Source organism: Etheostoma spectabile, chromosome 6 (genome assembly GCF_008692095.1).
Source record: "Etheostoma spectabile isolate EspeVRDwgs_2016 chromosome 6, UIUC_Espe_1.0, whole genome shotgun sequence".
Taxonomy (NCBI): Eukaryota; Metazoa; Chordata; class Actinopteri; order Perciformes; family Percidae; genus Etheostoma; species Etheostoma spectabile.
Genome location: NC_045738.1, coordinates 25843181 through 25858365, shown reverse-complemented (window position 1 = coordinate 25858365; position 15185 = coordinate 25843181). Strand labels below are relative to the sequence as shown.

Genomic DNA, 15185 nt, shown 5'->3' with positions numbered 1-15185 from the left:
GTATCAATCAACATCCATTTGGTCAAATTTTTGTGATTCATATTTGATTTTCTTCATGGCGTCCAACTCTGTCTGGTTCGTGTGGTTGCTGTTGTTGTGCGTTTTGTTGTGTGTGTGTGTGTGTTGTGGTGTGTTGTGTGATAACTTTTCTGAAAGTCACCTTCACCTCCTTTTCCGTAGCGGTGGGATGAGTGGACGGGCATCTCCTGTTCAGCTCCAGTTTCATATGCAGCATTTGAAATCATCAATAGCTCCCCTAACACCCCCCACTCACTGAATCTCACCCCCACCACCACACCACACACACACACACACACACACACACAACACACCACACACACACACACACACACACACCTACCTCATCATAAATCTGCAAAGCACCCTCATATATAAAAGCTATGTTAGGTGTGTGTGTGTGTGTGGTGTGTGGTGTGTGTGGTTTGTGTGTGTGTGTGTGTGTTGTGTTTGTGTGAAGAAAGAGATTGAATATGATTTGAAGTTGACACCCCTTGTGTTGAAACAAGCAGCAGCTGGGGAGGTGGCAGACAAGGGGTGAGGGAAATTAAATAAGCCGAGGCAAGAGTGACTGCTAGAAATCCATCAGGAAACCATGAAATGCGGGCAGAAAACTGGGCTGATTAGTCCACACAAAGCTGCCCGGCTGAACGAAGTATAGGCGTGCTGACACCCAAGTACAGAAGCAGTCAACTGCAACGTGGGATACAGGCAGTGAAAGAGAGAGCACGGGGGTTGGGGGTGCGGGGGGGTTGCGGGGCCGATGGAAAGGGAGAGACAGGAACTGAAAAGGGGAACTACATGTTTGGACGGATAAGAGGCGGATGGTAAGAAAAAGAGGGGGAAAACAGCTTATACCAACCTGACAGAATGTTATCAAAACTTTACCCCATTGTCAATGCTTGCGTGCATAAACAATATATTAAATAAATAACACTAATTTCCTTTTTACTTGCATGTGGACTGGTTTCTGACAGTCCAATGTGTCTTTTGCAGTTCTGTTCTTTTCTTCTGGATAAATAGAGTCATGATGGAGAGACTAAAGACTGCATCGATCAGTCACTTCCTGCAGAGCGGGAAGCTTACCTTGGGTGCCGCGGGCAGGCCGACCGAGCACCCAATCAGCGCCCCCCCCCCCCCCCTCCCCTCCCCCCTCCCCCCCCCCCACCATTGCGTCATCGCGGCATTCAGCAGCAGTCATACCACACATCACACCAACCATTCTGCCTTCGTCTGTTACACCTCCTTAAATGTTTCCCTTTTTCAGTTGGGTTCTTATTTCAGTCACATAGATACCCAATCACAGAGATACATACAGGTATATCGTGAATGGACTATATTTATAAGAGAAGTGGCTTTTCTAATTCTTAACAACTACTAAATCTCTTTAACATACAGTAGGGCTCAATGTTTGGGCACCCCAGGTACACATTTGTATACTACTGCATAAAGAAGCCAAGAAAGAATGGAAAAATCTCCAAAATGCATCAAATGACCAATTTAGACACGTTTCTGTAATATGTCACAACAAAGTTATAGATTTTATTTCCATCATTTACACTTTCAAAATAACAGAAAACAAAAAATGCGTCGTCTGCACAAGTTTGGGCCCCCTGCAGAGTTTCAGCATGCACCCCCCTTTGGAAGACCTGACAGCGTCATGGATTGTCTCAATCGTGGTCGGAAAGACCAGGTGATGTCAGTCTTAAGGTTTTAATGCCCAGACTCATCTGACCCCTCCCACAATCAGCACCATGGCGTTCATTCTAAGCAGTTCTTCTAGAAATCTTAAACTGAAAATAGTCAACGCTCACAAGCGGAGAAGGCTAGAAGAAGATAGCAAGCGCGTCGCAGGATCAAGAGGAAATCAAGTCCAGACCCCCGTTAGGACTGCCCGGTCCACCAGAAAGACCTGGAAGCCCTGGAGTTTTGGCGACACCATTCCACTATAAAGAGATCCTCAAACAAACATGGTCTACATGGAAGGTCATCAGAAGACAACCTCTTCTACTCCTCACCACAACAATCTGCGTTTGAAGTTTGCAAATGAACATATGACAAGCCTGAATGCTTTATGGAACAGGGTTCTGAGGACCAATGAGGTTAAATATACTTTTTGGCCGGAATAAACAAAAGGTACGTTTGGAGAAGAAGGGCCCAGAATTTAATGAAAAGAACCTCTGTCCAACTGTTAAGCATGGGGGGGGGGGAAACAATGAATGCTTTGGGGTTGTATTGCAGCCAGTGGCATAGGGGATATTTTGGGGGTGACAAGGTATTAACTCTGCAGGATGCCCAACTTTTGCAGATGCCATTTTTTTTGTTTTTTTTTATTTGGAAAGCGTAAATGAGAAATAAATCTAACTTTTTGTGACATATACGAATGTCAAATCTGTCATTTGATGCCTTTTGGAGTTTTTTTCCATCTTTTTTCTTGGCTTCTTTATCAAGCCCATTAATACAGATTAGTACCTGGTGCCTCCAAAGTTTCGAAGCCCCCGTAGTAGAACCCATTCAGCATTCAGGGGTGTAACTCGGGGTTCAGATGTCTGCCCACAGGACCCTTCAACAATGTGCCTGCATTGATAGCTGATCCGCCTGTTGCATAAAGATCATCTGTTCAAAAAGCTACAGAAAGTTAGGACTGTTTATTTGTAAATGTATATATCAATAATTAATCATCACAGCAACACTTAGTTTCGTGTTACAAGTAACAAGCAATAAGTATTGTTCCTTATATTGAACAGGAACTACATTTGCTGTTTTTTTTTCTGATATTTGATTAAACAAAATGCGTTATAGATCGCTTATATTAATATATCCATTTTCCAACTACGTAAAAATGATAAAAGCCCAGACGCCTGGACAGTAACACTGAGTATAATTGCCCTATCCAGTCATGTGATGTGTGAAATGCTGATATACACACTGGAGATTTGGATTGCCTACTCTTGTTCTCAATTGTTATTAGTTTACACCGTTGGTCCTTTGGGGCTGGCTGAAACCTCATGGGGGATTTTCCTCACGTTTTTGCTGTATGCAGCCCACAGCCTGGCTGTGTCCTTAAGCCCCTGTGGAGCCCGTGAGAGGGGTGGTTGGACAGTGGTTCAAGACCCAGAACCTAGCACAGTGGCAGCATGGAAAAACAAAACACTTTCAGCCAGGAACGCGTGTTCCCTGGGAGGTTTTTAGTCCAACCACGCATTTTATCTAGACTCAACTAGTCGTTTTGTGTACTTAACTGTCCTAAACTAACCTGTACGCCTCTGAAAACCGTCCATGCGCTGCCGAGCCTCGGTACCCGGACTCAAATACTATACTACATTAAGGAGACTTGTTTAGGGGCTAATTTAGGTAAGGTACTGGATTGGTGCATAACACTCTAGTACCCTCCAATACCAGGTTTCAGAGTGTCCAAGGCTTTTTTCCAATACTGGTATAATGGTTTCTAATTTTATTCTCTAACTTTAAATTTTTATAAATAAATAATATATATTTCATTGGGTCAATCTAACATGAGCACACCTATGATGTTGGTTCAGGCAGACTATCAGGTTCATAGTTGAACCTCATTCTACGTCTGTCTAACTCCTGACACTGCACCGCGTTCCTTCCGCCTTGTTTGATCTTGTTTTTACTTCATCAAAATACTTATTGAGTATTCATTTATTATTGGCCAATAGTACGGTGCAGAATTAATGAAAAATTAAACCGGCTCAAATGCTCCAGACGACAATATAAAAGGATATTCGTGTTCGTCAACCACCGTTTCCTCACTCTTTCATCTTGTCCGTTTGTGAGAAACCACTAGGAGCCATATGGACGACGGAATCGCTCCACATGAAACAGCTGGCAATTCTTTTTGTCGGGTATCACAGTTCCTTACATGGCAACGATGAGGCAGCTTTCTTTTCAGGTTTTACACACATCCTCTCCACCACACTGGAAACACCTCTTCCAACATCTTCTGAAATAATATCAGACACAGGGACTAGCCTGAAATCAGCAATGAGGACCCTCACCGCACACCAACACATATAGCCGCTTATATAATGAAAATACCGACATCTGCTTCTCAACCGTAATAGCTGATTTTTGTTCTTTTAAATAATCTAAGGTCCCCTTATTCAGTGTCTTTAATGTTGTCGTTTTTTAAACTAGGCCACATAATGTGTATCGTGGCACACAAACCAGAGCACATTTTTCTCCCATCCCTGGAATCTGTGTGGACTAGCCGAGCCCTCCTCACACAGCACTGATGGAGAAAGGTCTGCATTGCGAGACTACATATATGTTGTCAGACCTGGTACACAGATGGAGAGGTGGCCACTCGAGGAGTTCGGGAAGCAAGGACATGAAGAAAGTAAAACCTTTCCCATCAAGAGGTCGCATCTCAACTCCATTCCTGGATCACTCACAGTGTCAGTCATAGTATTCAGATTAGAATGTAGATTCTGCTGCTATAATAAAACATATCAATCACACCTCAGGGGTGACATGTGACTATCTATGTTCTTAATTGCTTTAGTAAAGCCTAAAAACATAAGAAAGAGTTATACTAAAATACTAGAGCACGTTCTGCTATGGGTGCTAATCCACATCCAGATGAATTATTGGGTTCATAGGATCTAACTAAAATGCGTTGGATGAGAAGCCTTGGACAGCCTCGAAAGTATTTACCAAGTAAACTTTGCAATACTGTTTGTTCTAAGTTAGCCAGGTATTCATGAATTGTAGCTCTCATTATGGGCTAAAGGGCCGGTGCGCTTGTGTATGTGTGTGTGATGTATATAAGCTAATAATACATGTATATATCTATATATAATATATAATATAATTATATATAATATATATATATATATATAAATACTATATGGGTGTTTTGTGGTGCAAACCAACCTTGTTCTGTCGCGGTGTTTGTGATAATATGAAAGCATTCACGTGTATGCCAACCTGTCAAACTTGCCAAGCACATTTCATTGAAGTGTGTGTCAGAAGGCACCTTGTTTTTTATTAAACTAACGTTATGTGTATGGGTAATGCATGTATGTATGGTTTCTAAAATTTATTTGTTCATGTTCACTGTTTTCACTGCACTACATTCTCTGCTATATATTTGCACTAGTCATAATCTCATATAATATTTGTAATTTTATATTGCACTTACTAATTTAGCTTTTTTTCACTCTTTTTGTTCTTCTGTATCTTTCTTTTTGCTTTGAGCCTGCAACGTAATCTCGCTCACTGGTATTGTAATGCAAGTTGACGACAATACAAGTCTGGCTAAGTGTCTGTGTGTGTTAAGCCCACTATGCAATGAGAACCGGCGGGTACAATCAGCCGCGATACACACAGTGTGCCAGGACAGCACACCCTCTGCAGGGTGGGCAGTGGAGACAGGCTCGGGCATGGCCCGCGGACGGCTGCAGATTGTACCGGTCACACATACACGCAACGTTTTCCAGGAAATGTGGTGCAACCCTGTGGATGCATGTTTTTCGGTGATAGCAAGTGTCTGAACGCGGAAGTATGTCCATGAAAAAAAAACTCTCCTGCGCATGAACTGGGTCAATGTGTTGCCTTGTTGTCTTTTACTGTCTAGTCCTCACATACCAGACTTCCATCCACAGCACTGGGTACCGAACAACTCCCGATTTGGACAGATAGTCCTAGCTAGTTGGTCTGGATTTACCCTTCGAGTCGTGAGGACCAGTGTAACCGGATCCGTCGATTGGGACGATAGTCTAGCTAGCTGTCCCATGGATTTACCCTGCATGAATCTTAAGGACCAGGTAACCATAGTCCCAGATTGGCAGATATCTAGCTAGTTGTCTTGCTTATACCTGCAGAGATCTGAGGACCATGTAACCATAGTCCCTCAATTGGACAGATAGTCTAGCTAGTGTCTGGATTACCCTGCGAATCTGGGACCAGGTAACCAAAGTCCTCACAATTGGACAGATAGTCTAGCTGATCTGTCTTATGATATTACCCTCAAGATCTGAGGACCAGGTAACCATAGTCCCCAGATTGGACAGATAGTCTAGCTAGCTGCTGGTTTACCCTGCAGAGATCTGAGGACCAGGTACCATAGTCCCAGATTGCCAGATAGTCTAGCTACTGTCTGGATCACCCTGCAGAGATCTGAGGACCAGGTAACCATAGTCCTCGATTGGACAGATAGTCCGAGCTAGCTGTCTGGATTCACCCAGCCGAGATCTGTAGGAACCAGGGAACCATTCCTCAGATGGCCAGAAATGAGAGACATCTGGCGGAACCTTTAACAACTTCAAGAAATGAAACTGGTTTGATGGACTAATGGGGTTTAACAACACTCTAAAATACATTTCCTAAATAAAAACCAAGTCCAATTCTTGAGCCAAACCCCATGCTACAATTGTGATCCACCCTCGTAAACCACTCGACTGTTAATCCAACCAAACTGGCGAGCAGATTGTGACATCCGCGTAAATCTGTGTCCACTCTTTAACCCCATCAGCTGTGGAGACACACACACCATTACACCCCTCACCTTCCACAGCAGCATCAATCACCGGCAACTGAAAACCCTCTGTCCCAAACCCCTTCTTATACCTACCATGGGGTCCTCTGTTTGGGTGTTTTCAGTTGCAGGTCCCACGCCGGCATTGTCAATGTCCGAAGATGAATCCCCCATTTTCAGAGGGAACGATAGAGAAAAGGCCCAGAATGTCATCTGCCTCAGAAAAGGATCAGATGCTTTTCTTTCTTTTTTTTCTCCTTTCGACTGAAGCTCCATAAATCATGCTTTTAACTTGTTTTTGTCCTTCTCAACCACCCTCCATCTTTGTGAAGACAATGCTGATAAAGCGCTCCGTACCCAGACTTCCATTTGGGCATACTGGTGCTCAACCCCACGATGCTTTTTTCACTTGTCATGCAACTGGTTGCATTATTTTGAAGTTAAACTTAAAGGGTTTTATTGGCACAAAAAGTTACCCTTCGGTGGAATGGGCCTTGTGAATGGGTCATACATTGGGGGGGACAGAGGGAGATGAAGGGAGACAGGAACTGAAAGAGGGGAAAAATGTTTGGACGGATAAGAGGAGGAGGGGAATGAAAAAGAGGGGGAAAACAGGCTTATACCAAACTGAACAGAATGTTACAACTTTACCCCATTGCAATGCTTGCGTGCATAAAAATATATTAAATAAATAAAGGACTAATTGTCTTTTTATTGCATGTGAACTGTGTTTCTGACAGGTCCAATGTGCTTTCTGCAGTTTCTACTTTGACTTCTAGGTAAATAAAATAAAGAGAGACATAAAAAACTGCATCGATCAGTCACTTCCTGCAGAGCGGGAAGCTTAACCTGTGGGTGAACCTGCCGCCGAGCACCCAATCAGCGCCCCCCCCCCCCCCCCCCCCCCCCCCCTCCCCCCTCCCCCCCCCCCCCCCATTGCGTCATCGCTGACATTCAGCAAGCAGTCATCCACATATCACACCAACCATTCTGCCTTCGTCTGTTACACCTTCCTTAATGTTTCCCTTTTTCAGTGTGGTTCATTTCAGTCACATAGATACACAACATCACAGAGGATACATAAAGGGTATATCGTGAATGGACTATATTTATAAAGTGCTTTTCTATTCTTAACAACTACTAAATCTCTTTAACATACAGTAGGGCTCAAATGTTTGGGCACCCCAGGTACAAATTTGTATTAACGTGCATAAAGAAGCCAAGAAAAGATGGAAAAATCTCCAAAAGGCATCAAATGACAATTTAGACAGTTCTGTAATATGTCACAAAAAGTTAGATTTTATTTCCATCATTTACACTTTCAAAATAACAGAAAACAAAAAAATGGCGTCTGCAAAAGTTTGGGCCCCCTGCAGAGTTTCTAGCATGCACCCCCCCTTTGGAAGAGACCTGACAGCGTCATGGATTGTTCTCAATCGTGGTCTGGAAAGACCAGGTGATGTCAGTCTTAAGGTTTTAAATGCCCAGACTCATCTGACCCCCCCAACAATCAGCACCATGGCTTCTTCTAAGCAGTTCTCTAGAAATCTTAAACTGAAAATAGTCAACGCTCACAAAGCAGGAGAAGGCTAGAAGAAGATAGCAAAGCGCTCGCAGGATCAAGAGGAAAAGCAAGTCCAGACCCCCGTTAGACTGCCCGGTCCACCAGAAAGACCTGGAGACCCTGGAGTTGGGCTACACCATTCCACTATAAAGAGATCCTCAAACAAACATGGTCTTCATGGAAGAGTCATCAGAAGAAAACCTCTTCTACGTCCTCACCACAAAAATCTGCGTTTGAAGTTTGCAAATGAACATATAGACAAGCCTGATGCATTATGGGAACAGGTTCTGAGGACCAATGAGGTTAAAATATAACTTTTTGGCCGGAATAAACAAAGGTACGTTTGGAGAAGAAAGGGCCCAGAATTTAATGAAAAGAACCTCTGTCCAACTGTTAAGCATGGGGGGGGGGAAACAATGATGCTTTGGGGTTGTATTGCAGCCAGTGGCATAGGGGATATTTTGGGGGGGGACAAGGTATTAACTCTGCAGGATGCCCGAACTTTTGCAGATGCCATTTTTTTGTTTTTTGTTATTTGGAAAGCGTAAATGATGAAATAAAATCTAACTTTTTGTGACATATACGAATGTCAAATCTGTCATTTGATGCCTTTTGGAGATTTTTCCATCTTTTCTTGGCTTCTTTATGCACATTAATACAGATTTGTACCTGGGGTGCCCAAAGTTTCGAGCCCCACTGTAGTAGAACCATTCAGCATTCAGGGGGTAACTCGGGGTTCAGTGTCTTGCCCAAGGACACTTCAACATGGGACTGCATTGATATGCTGCCGCCTGTTCTAAAGATCATATGTTCAAAAAGCTACAGAAAGTTGAGGACTGTTATTTGTATGTTAATAATCAATAATTAATAATCAACAGCAAACACTATCGGTTCGGGTACAGTAAAGGCAATAAGTGTGTGTTACCTTATTTGACAGGAATCTATGCATTTGCTGTTTTTTTTCTGATAATTTGATAAACAAAAATGCTTATATAATGCTTATATTAATATATCCATGTTTCCAAACTACAGTAAAAATGATAAAGCCCGACTCTGGACAGTAACACTGAGTATTAGTGCTCCTATTCAAGTTCATGTGATGTTGGGTGAAATGCTGATATACACACTGGAGATTTGGATTGCTATCTTTTCTCAATTGTTATTATGTTAGCACCGGTGGTCCTTTGGGGCTGGCTGAAACCTCAGGGGGGATTTCCTCACGTTTTGCTGTATGCACCACAGCCCTGCTGCTGTCTAAGACCCCTGTGGAGCCCGTAGGGGGGTGGTTGGGGTGATGTGGGTCATAAGACACAGGACCTAGCACGGCAGCAGGGAAAACAAAACACTTTCAGCCAGGAAACGCGTGTTCCCTGGGAGGGTTTTAGTCCAAACCACGACATTTTATCTAGACTCAACTAGTCGTTTTGGTACCTTAACTGTCTAAACTTAACCGTAACGTCCTCTGAAAAGTCCAGCAGCTGCCGGTGCTCTGTACCCGGCTCAAATACTATACTACATTAAAGGAGACTTGTTTAGGGGCTAAATTAGGTAGTACTGGATTGGTGCATAAACTCTAGTACCCTCCAATACCAGCATTTCAGGTGTCAGAGGCTTTTCCAATACTGGTATATTGGTTTCTAATTTTATTCTCTAACTTTATTTTTATAAATAAATAATATATATTACATCTGGAGGTCCAATCTAACATGAGCACACCTATGATGTGGTTCAGGCAGACTATCAGGTCATAGTTGAACTCATTCTCTCTGATCTAATCCTGACTGCCGCGTTCCTTGCCCCTGTTTGACTTGTTTTACTTCATCAAAATAACTTATTGAGTATCATGTTATTATTGGCAATAGTAGCGGTGGACAGAATTATGAAAAATAAGAGCTTCAAAATGCTCCAGACGACATATAAAAGGATGTCGGGTTCTCACCCTGTTTCCTCCACTCTTTCATTCTTGTCCGTTTGTGAAACCACATATGGAGCATCATGGGACGCGGAATCGCTCCACTGAAAGCTGAAATTCTTTTTGTCGGGTTAACAGTTCCTTCAGGCACGATGAGGCAGCTTTCTTTTCAGGTTTTTACACACAGTCCTCCCACCACACTGGAAACACCTCTCTGGTCCAACATCTTCAAATAATATCAGAACACAGGGACTAGCTGAAATCAAGGAGGACCCTCGACCGCACACCAACACATAGAAGCCCTTATCAGAAATGAAATACGCGACAGTCTGCTTCATCAACCTGTAGAATTACTGGATTTTTGTCTTTTAAATATAGATGTATGTCACCTTATTCAAGTGTCTTTAATGTTGTCGTTTTTTAAACTAGGCCTACAATAATGTGTAGCGTGGCCACAAAACCAGAGCACATTTTTCTCCCATCCCTGGAATGCTGTGTGGACTAGCCAGACCCTCCTCCACAGCACTATGGAGGAAGGTCTGGCAATGCGAGACTACATAATATTTGGCACCTGGTACACAGATGGAGAGGTGGCACTGCGAGGAGTCGGGAAGCAAGGACATAAAGAAAGTAGAACCGTTCTCAGCAAGAGGCTGCATCTCAACTCATTACTGGATCACTTCACAAGTGTCATGTCATGTATTAGATTAGAATGTAGAGTTCTGCTGCTATATAAAACATATCAATCACACACTAGGGGGTGACATGTGACTTCTATGTTCTTACATGCTTTAAGTAAAGCCTAAAAACATAAGGAAAGAGGTACAAACAGGGTCTGGCTATGGGTGCATCCACAATCCAGGATGAAATTATTTGCTAGGATCTACTTAAAATGCTTGATGATAAGCCTTGGACAGCCTGAAAGTATTTACCAAGTAAACTTTGCAATACTGTGTTCTAAGTTAGCCAGGTATTCATGGAATTGTAGCTCTCATTATGGGGCTAAAGGGCCGGTGCGCTGTGTGTATGTGTGTGTGTATATATATATATATATATATATATATATATATATATATATATATATATATATATGGGTGTTTTGTGCAAACCAACCTTGTTCTGCCGCGGTGTTTGTGATAATATGACAGCATTCACGTGTTCCAACATGTCAAACTGCCAGCACATTTCATTGAAGTGTGTGTCAGAAAGCACCTTTATTAAAACTAAGTTAATGTGTATGGTATGCATGTATGTATGGTTTAAATTTATATTGTTCATTTCACTGTTTTCACTGCACTACATTCTGCTGCTACTGATATTTGCACTAGTCATAATCATCATATAATTATTTGTAATTTTATATTGCACTTACTATATTTATGCTTTTTCTCTTTTTGTCTTCTGTTCTTTTCTTTTTTCTTTGGAGCCTTGCAACGTAATCTCGCTCAACTGTGTATTGTGAATGTGCAGTTGAACGACAATAAAGTCTGCTAAGTGTCTGTGTGGTTAAGCCACTATAGCAATGAGAACCGGCGGGTACAATCAGCCGCCATACACACAGAGTGTGCCAGGCAGACACACACCTCTCAGGGTGGTGCAGTGGAGACAGGCTCGGGCATGTGCTCCGCGGACGGCTGCAGAGTTGTACCGGTCACACATACACGCAAGCGGTTCCAGGAAATGTGGTGCAACACTGTGGCTGCATGTTTCGGTGATAGTCACAGTTGTCTGAACGTGGAAGGTATGTCCATGCATCCTGGACAGGTGAACTGGGTCTGTGTTGCCTTGTGTCTGTTACTGGCTAGTCTCACAGTACCAGACCTTCCTCCACAGCACTGGGTAACCGAAAACTCCCGATTGGACAGATAGTCTAGCTAGCTGTCTGGATTTACCCTGCAGAGATCTGAGGACCAGGTAACCATAGTCCTCAGATTGGACAGATAGTCTAGCTAGCTGTCTGGATTCACCCTGCAGAGATCTGAGGACCAGGTAACCATAGTCCTCAGATTGGACAGATAGTCTAGCTAGCTGTCTGGATTCACCCTGCAGAGATCTGAGGACCAGGTAACCATAGTCCTCAGATTGGACAGAAATGAGAGACATCTGGCGGAACCTGAACAATTCCAGAAATGAAACATGGTTGATGTAGACTAATGAAGGGTTAACAAAAATCTAAAATAGCATTCCTAAATAAAACCCAAGTCAAATTCTTGAGGCCAAACCCCATGCTATCAATTGTGATCCCCTCGTAAACCAATCTGACTGTTAATCCAACAAACTGCAGCAGATTGTTGAATCAGCGTAAATCTGTGTCATCTCTTTAACCCCATCAGCTGTGGAGACACACACCATTACACCCCTCACCTTCCACAGCAGCACCGTCACTGAAAACACTCTGCCCAAACCCATCGTCTCTAAATACATACCATGGGGTCGCTGTTTGGTTTCAGTTGCAGGTCAGCCAAGCAGACATTTCAATTCCGAAGATGAATGCCCCATTTCAGAGGGAACGATAAGAAAAGGCCCATAAGGTCTCTCCTCAGAAGGATCAGATGCTTTTCTTTCTTTTTCTCCTTTCTGACTGACAGCTCCCAGAAATAAGGCTTTTAACTGGTTTTTGTCCTTCTCAACACACATCCATCTTTGGTGAAGACAACTGCTGATAAAGCCTCTGTACCCAGACTGCCATTGGGCATACGGGTGCTCAACCCCACGTGCTTTTCACTTGTCATGCAACTTAGTTGCAATTATTTTGGAAGTTAGAATCATTAAAGGGTTTATTGGCACAAAAAGTTACCCTTCGGTGGAATGGGCCTTGATGAATGGTGCATACATTAACACATATATTAACCATTAATCTTTAAATGTTTTTGTGTCTTTGTTAATTTCCACAGAAGGTAAAGTGCTTCTGAGAGCTGAAGTACTTTGTCAGCAGCAGGATGTTTTTCACAGGTTGTCTCCCTCCCAGTAACCCTCCTGCACTGGGCATCAGGCGGAAGTGTTCCTATGGGGACTGCCAGAGCCTCCCTGTCTATTTCATCCATGGACTTCCCAAACCCCTCAACCTTTCCGCACATGGCTATTAAGACAAAAAAATCGCCCCCGCTGTGCTCCGGTGTGTCCTTTACTCTTGGCAGCTTTTTCATTCACTCCATAGATGATGAATGCGTCATTGTTTTTCTTCTCAGTGTTTCTCAAAGTTACTTTGGGAGCGCATTTAACGGCTCCATTTAAAACCCATACGGCATGCAACAGTATATGAAATATATTCAGAGGTGTCCAGGGATCGCTAACCTGTAAGCCTCAGATCCACAGGCACACATACAGATGCAAGTGCTCGCACACGCGCGCGCACGCGCACACACACACACACACACACACACACACACACACACACACACACACACACACACACACACACACACACACACACACACACACACACACACACACACACACACACACACACACACACACAGATCTCTGAGCAATGCGGTTTTCTCTTCCCACGCTTTATAACACTCATACATCAGAAGCCCTTGTCTCCCCACACAGTGTGGGATGTGACTGCATTGTGACTCAGAGACGGAGACACAGATCGAAAGAAACGGAGAGAGAGATGGATGAGGAGGTGGCAGGGGGCTGCTGGGGGTTCATCCTGGTGGGCCATGAAGGAAGAGCCTCGCAGGTCACTGCAGGTGATGTACATACAGCTATAGATGTGCTGACGGATGCTTTCAGCGCCCGCCTCCACCTTCGTGGGCAGATCTATTAACGACCATCTTGACAAGATTAGTTTTACGTAGTTCCATGTTCTTTAAAAAATCCAGTGTACATGGCCAAACGTATAATGGCTCCCATGATTTGAGACTGTACATTTTGTAACACCCCCCCAATCTTTTCTAAACCTAACTGTCCCGTTCTTGTGCTGCATCTCGGTTAAACGCACGTCTCGGCCCAGAGCATCAAAAAGTGTTGGCAAGAGTCCCAGCCAAGTGTGTCTTAATATGACACTAAAGGAGACTTTTTTTTTCAATAACCAATGCCAAATACACCTGACCAAGCACTTTGTGACGCAATGGGAGTGAGAATGTGCTGGTTCTGCTCCTTTTGTGGGCCAGTATCATCCAGATTCTGTGAAATCCCATCATGCAGTCACAAATCAGCAGAAGAGAACAGAAACAGAATTGGCAGTATCAGTAGTGGTAGTACGGTGGGAGACCCAAACAAATGATAGAACAGAGTGGTGTGACAGTTTATGAGCCAAAACAACATCTTGCTAAAGATAAAACAGCCATGACTGCATAGAGGACACAACTTGAATAAAGACACTGAGGCAGCTGGGAGTGATTTTGATAACAAGGCAAATTAAGCTACTACAAATGGACTTATACCACAATTCTGAACCGCTTTGTTGATACGTAAGAAAAATGGGCAAACACAAGTTATCTTACATCACTTGTAAATGAACAATAAAAGTCTTTAAGACTGGTTGATGTACCGTATGGGGCCCATTGGTATTTAAGACTATTGTGAGCTTCCACCTTTGTGGCTATGTTTATTGTTGAACTGCAACACTGCCTGTGAGCCAGACCTTATCACCCAACATCAACGTTGTCACTAATGCTATTGTAGCTGAATGGGAGCAAATCCCTGCAGCCAGGTTCAACATCTGGTGGGACGCCTGAGAGCAGAAGAGTGGAAGCTGTTGTAGCAGCAAAATTAAAGTGCCCATATTATGAAAAAAAAAAACTTTTTATGGGATTTGGGGTGTTATTTTGTGTCTCTGCATACACACTTGGAAAGAAAACATCCATGGTGTTTTGAGTGAGATCCGGTTTCTGAATGTCCCTCTGGTTCTTCATCTCCGGTGAGATGTTCAACATCTGCACTGCTTTCTATGTCACTAGCCGAGACAAGTGGCTAACAGCTCGTTCTCAAAGGCAAAAACACTGCTCCACAGCCCTAGTTGACCAGAATCCTCCAAAAAACTACTTCCTGTCCCTGTTCTACTTCCGTCCCTGTTTCTCAGGTATTCCACAGGGCCCTGGTCTAGAAGAGTCTCCCAGCTGATCCTGCCTTGGACTGACCACAGCTTGAGAAAGAGTTATCTAGCTGATGGGATCTTACCGAGCTACTGAGCATGTGCAACTCCGCAAAAGATAGTACAGAAGTGAGATGTCTCACTC

General features: G+C 43.4%; 1 protein-coding gene and 1 long non-coding RNA gene across 10 annotated transcripts in view; one reads left to right on the top strand and one right to left on the bottom strand.

The window, feature by feature from the left end:
* adgrb1a (adhesion G protein-coupled receptor B1a) overlaps positions 1-15185 on the bottom strand; it is a 196687-nt gene that overhangs the window by 110659 nt on the left and 70843 nt on the right. The gene's annotated exons all lie outside the window — the stretch shown is intronic.
* Positions 1-15185, top strand: part of LOC116690627 (uncharacterized) — a 23729-nt gene that overhangs the window by 754 nt on the left and 7790 nt on the right. Inside the window, exon 2 of the long non-coding RNA XR_004332315.1 lies at positions 8807-8809. This is a non-coding gene — a long non-coding RNA (uncharacterized LOC116690627). The remainder of the gene's footprint in view (positions 1-8806; positions 8810-15185) is intronic.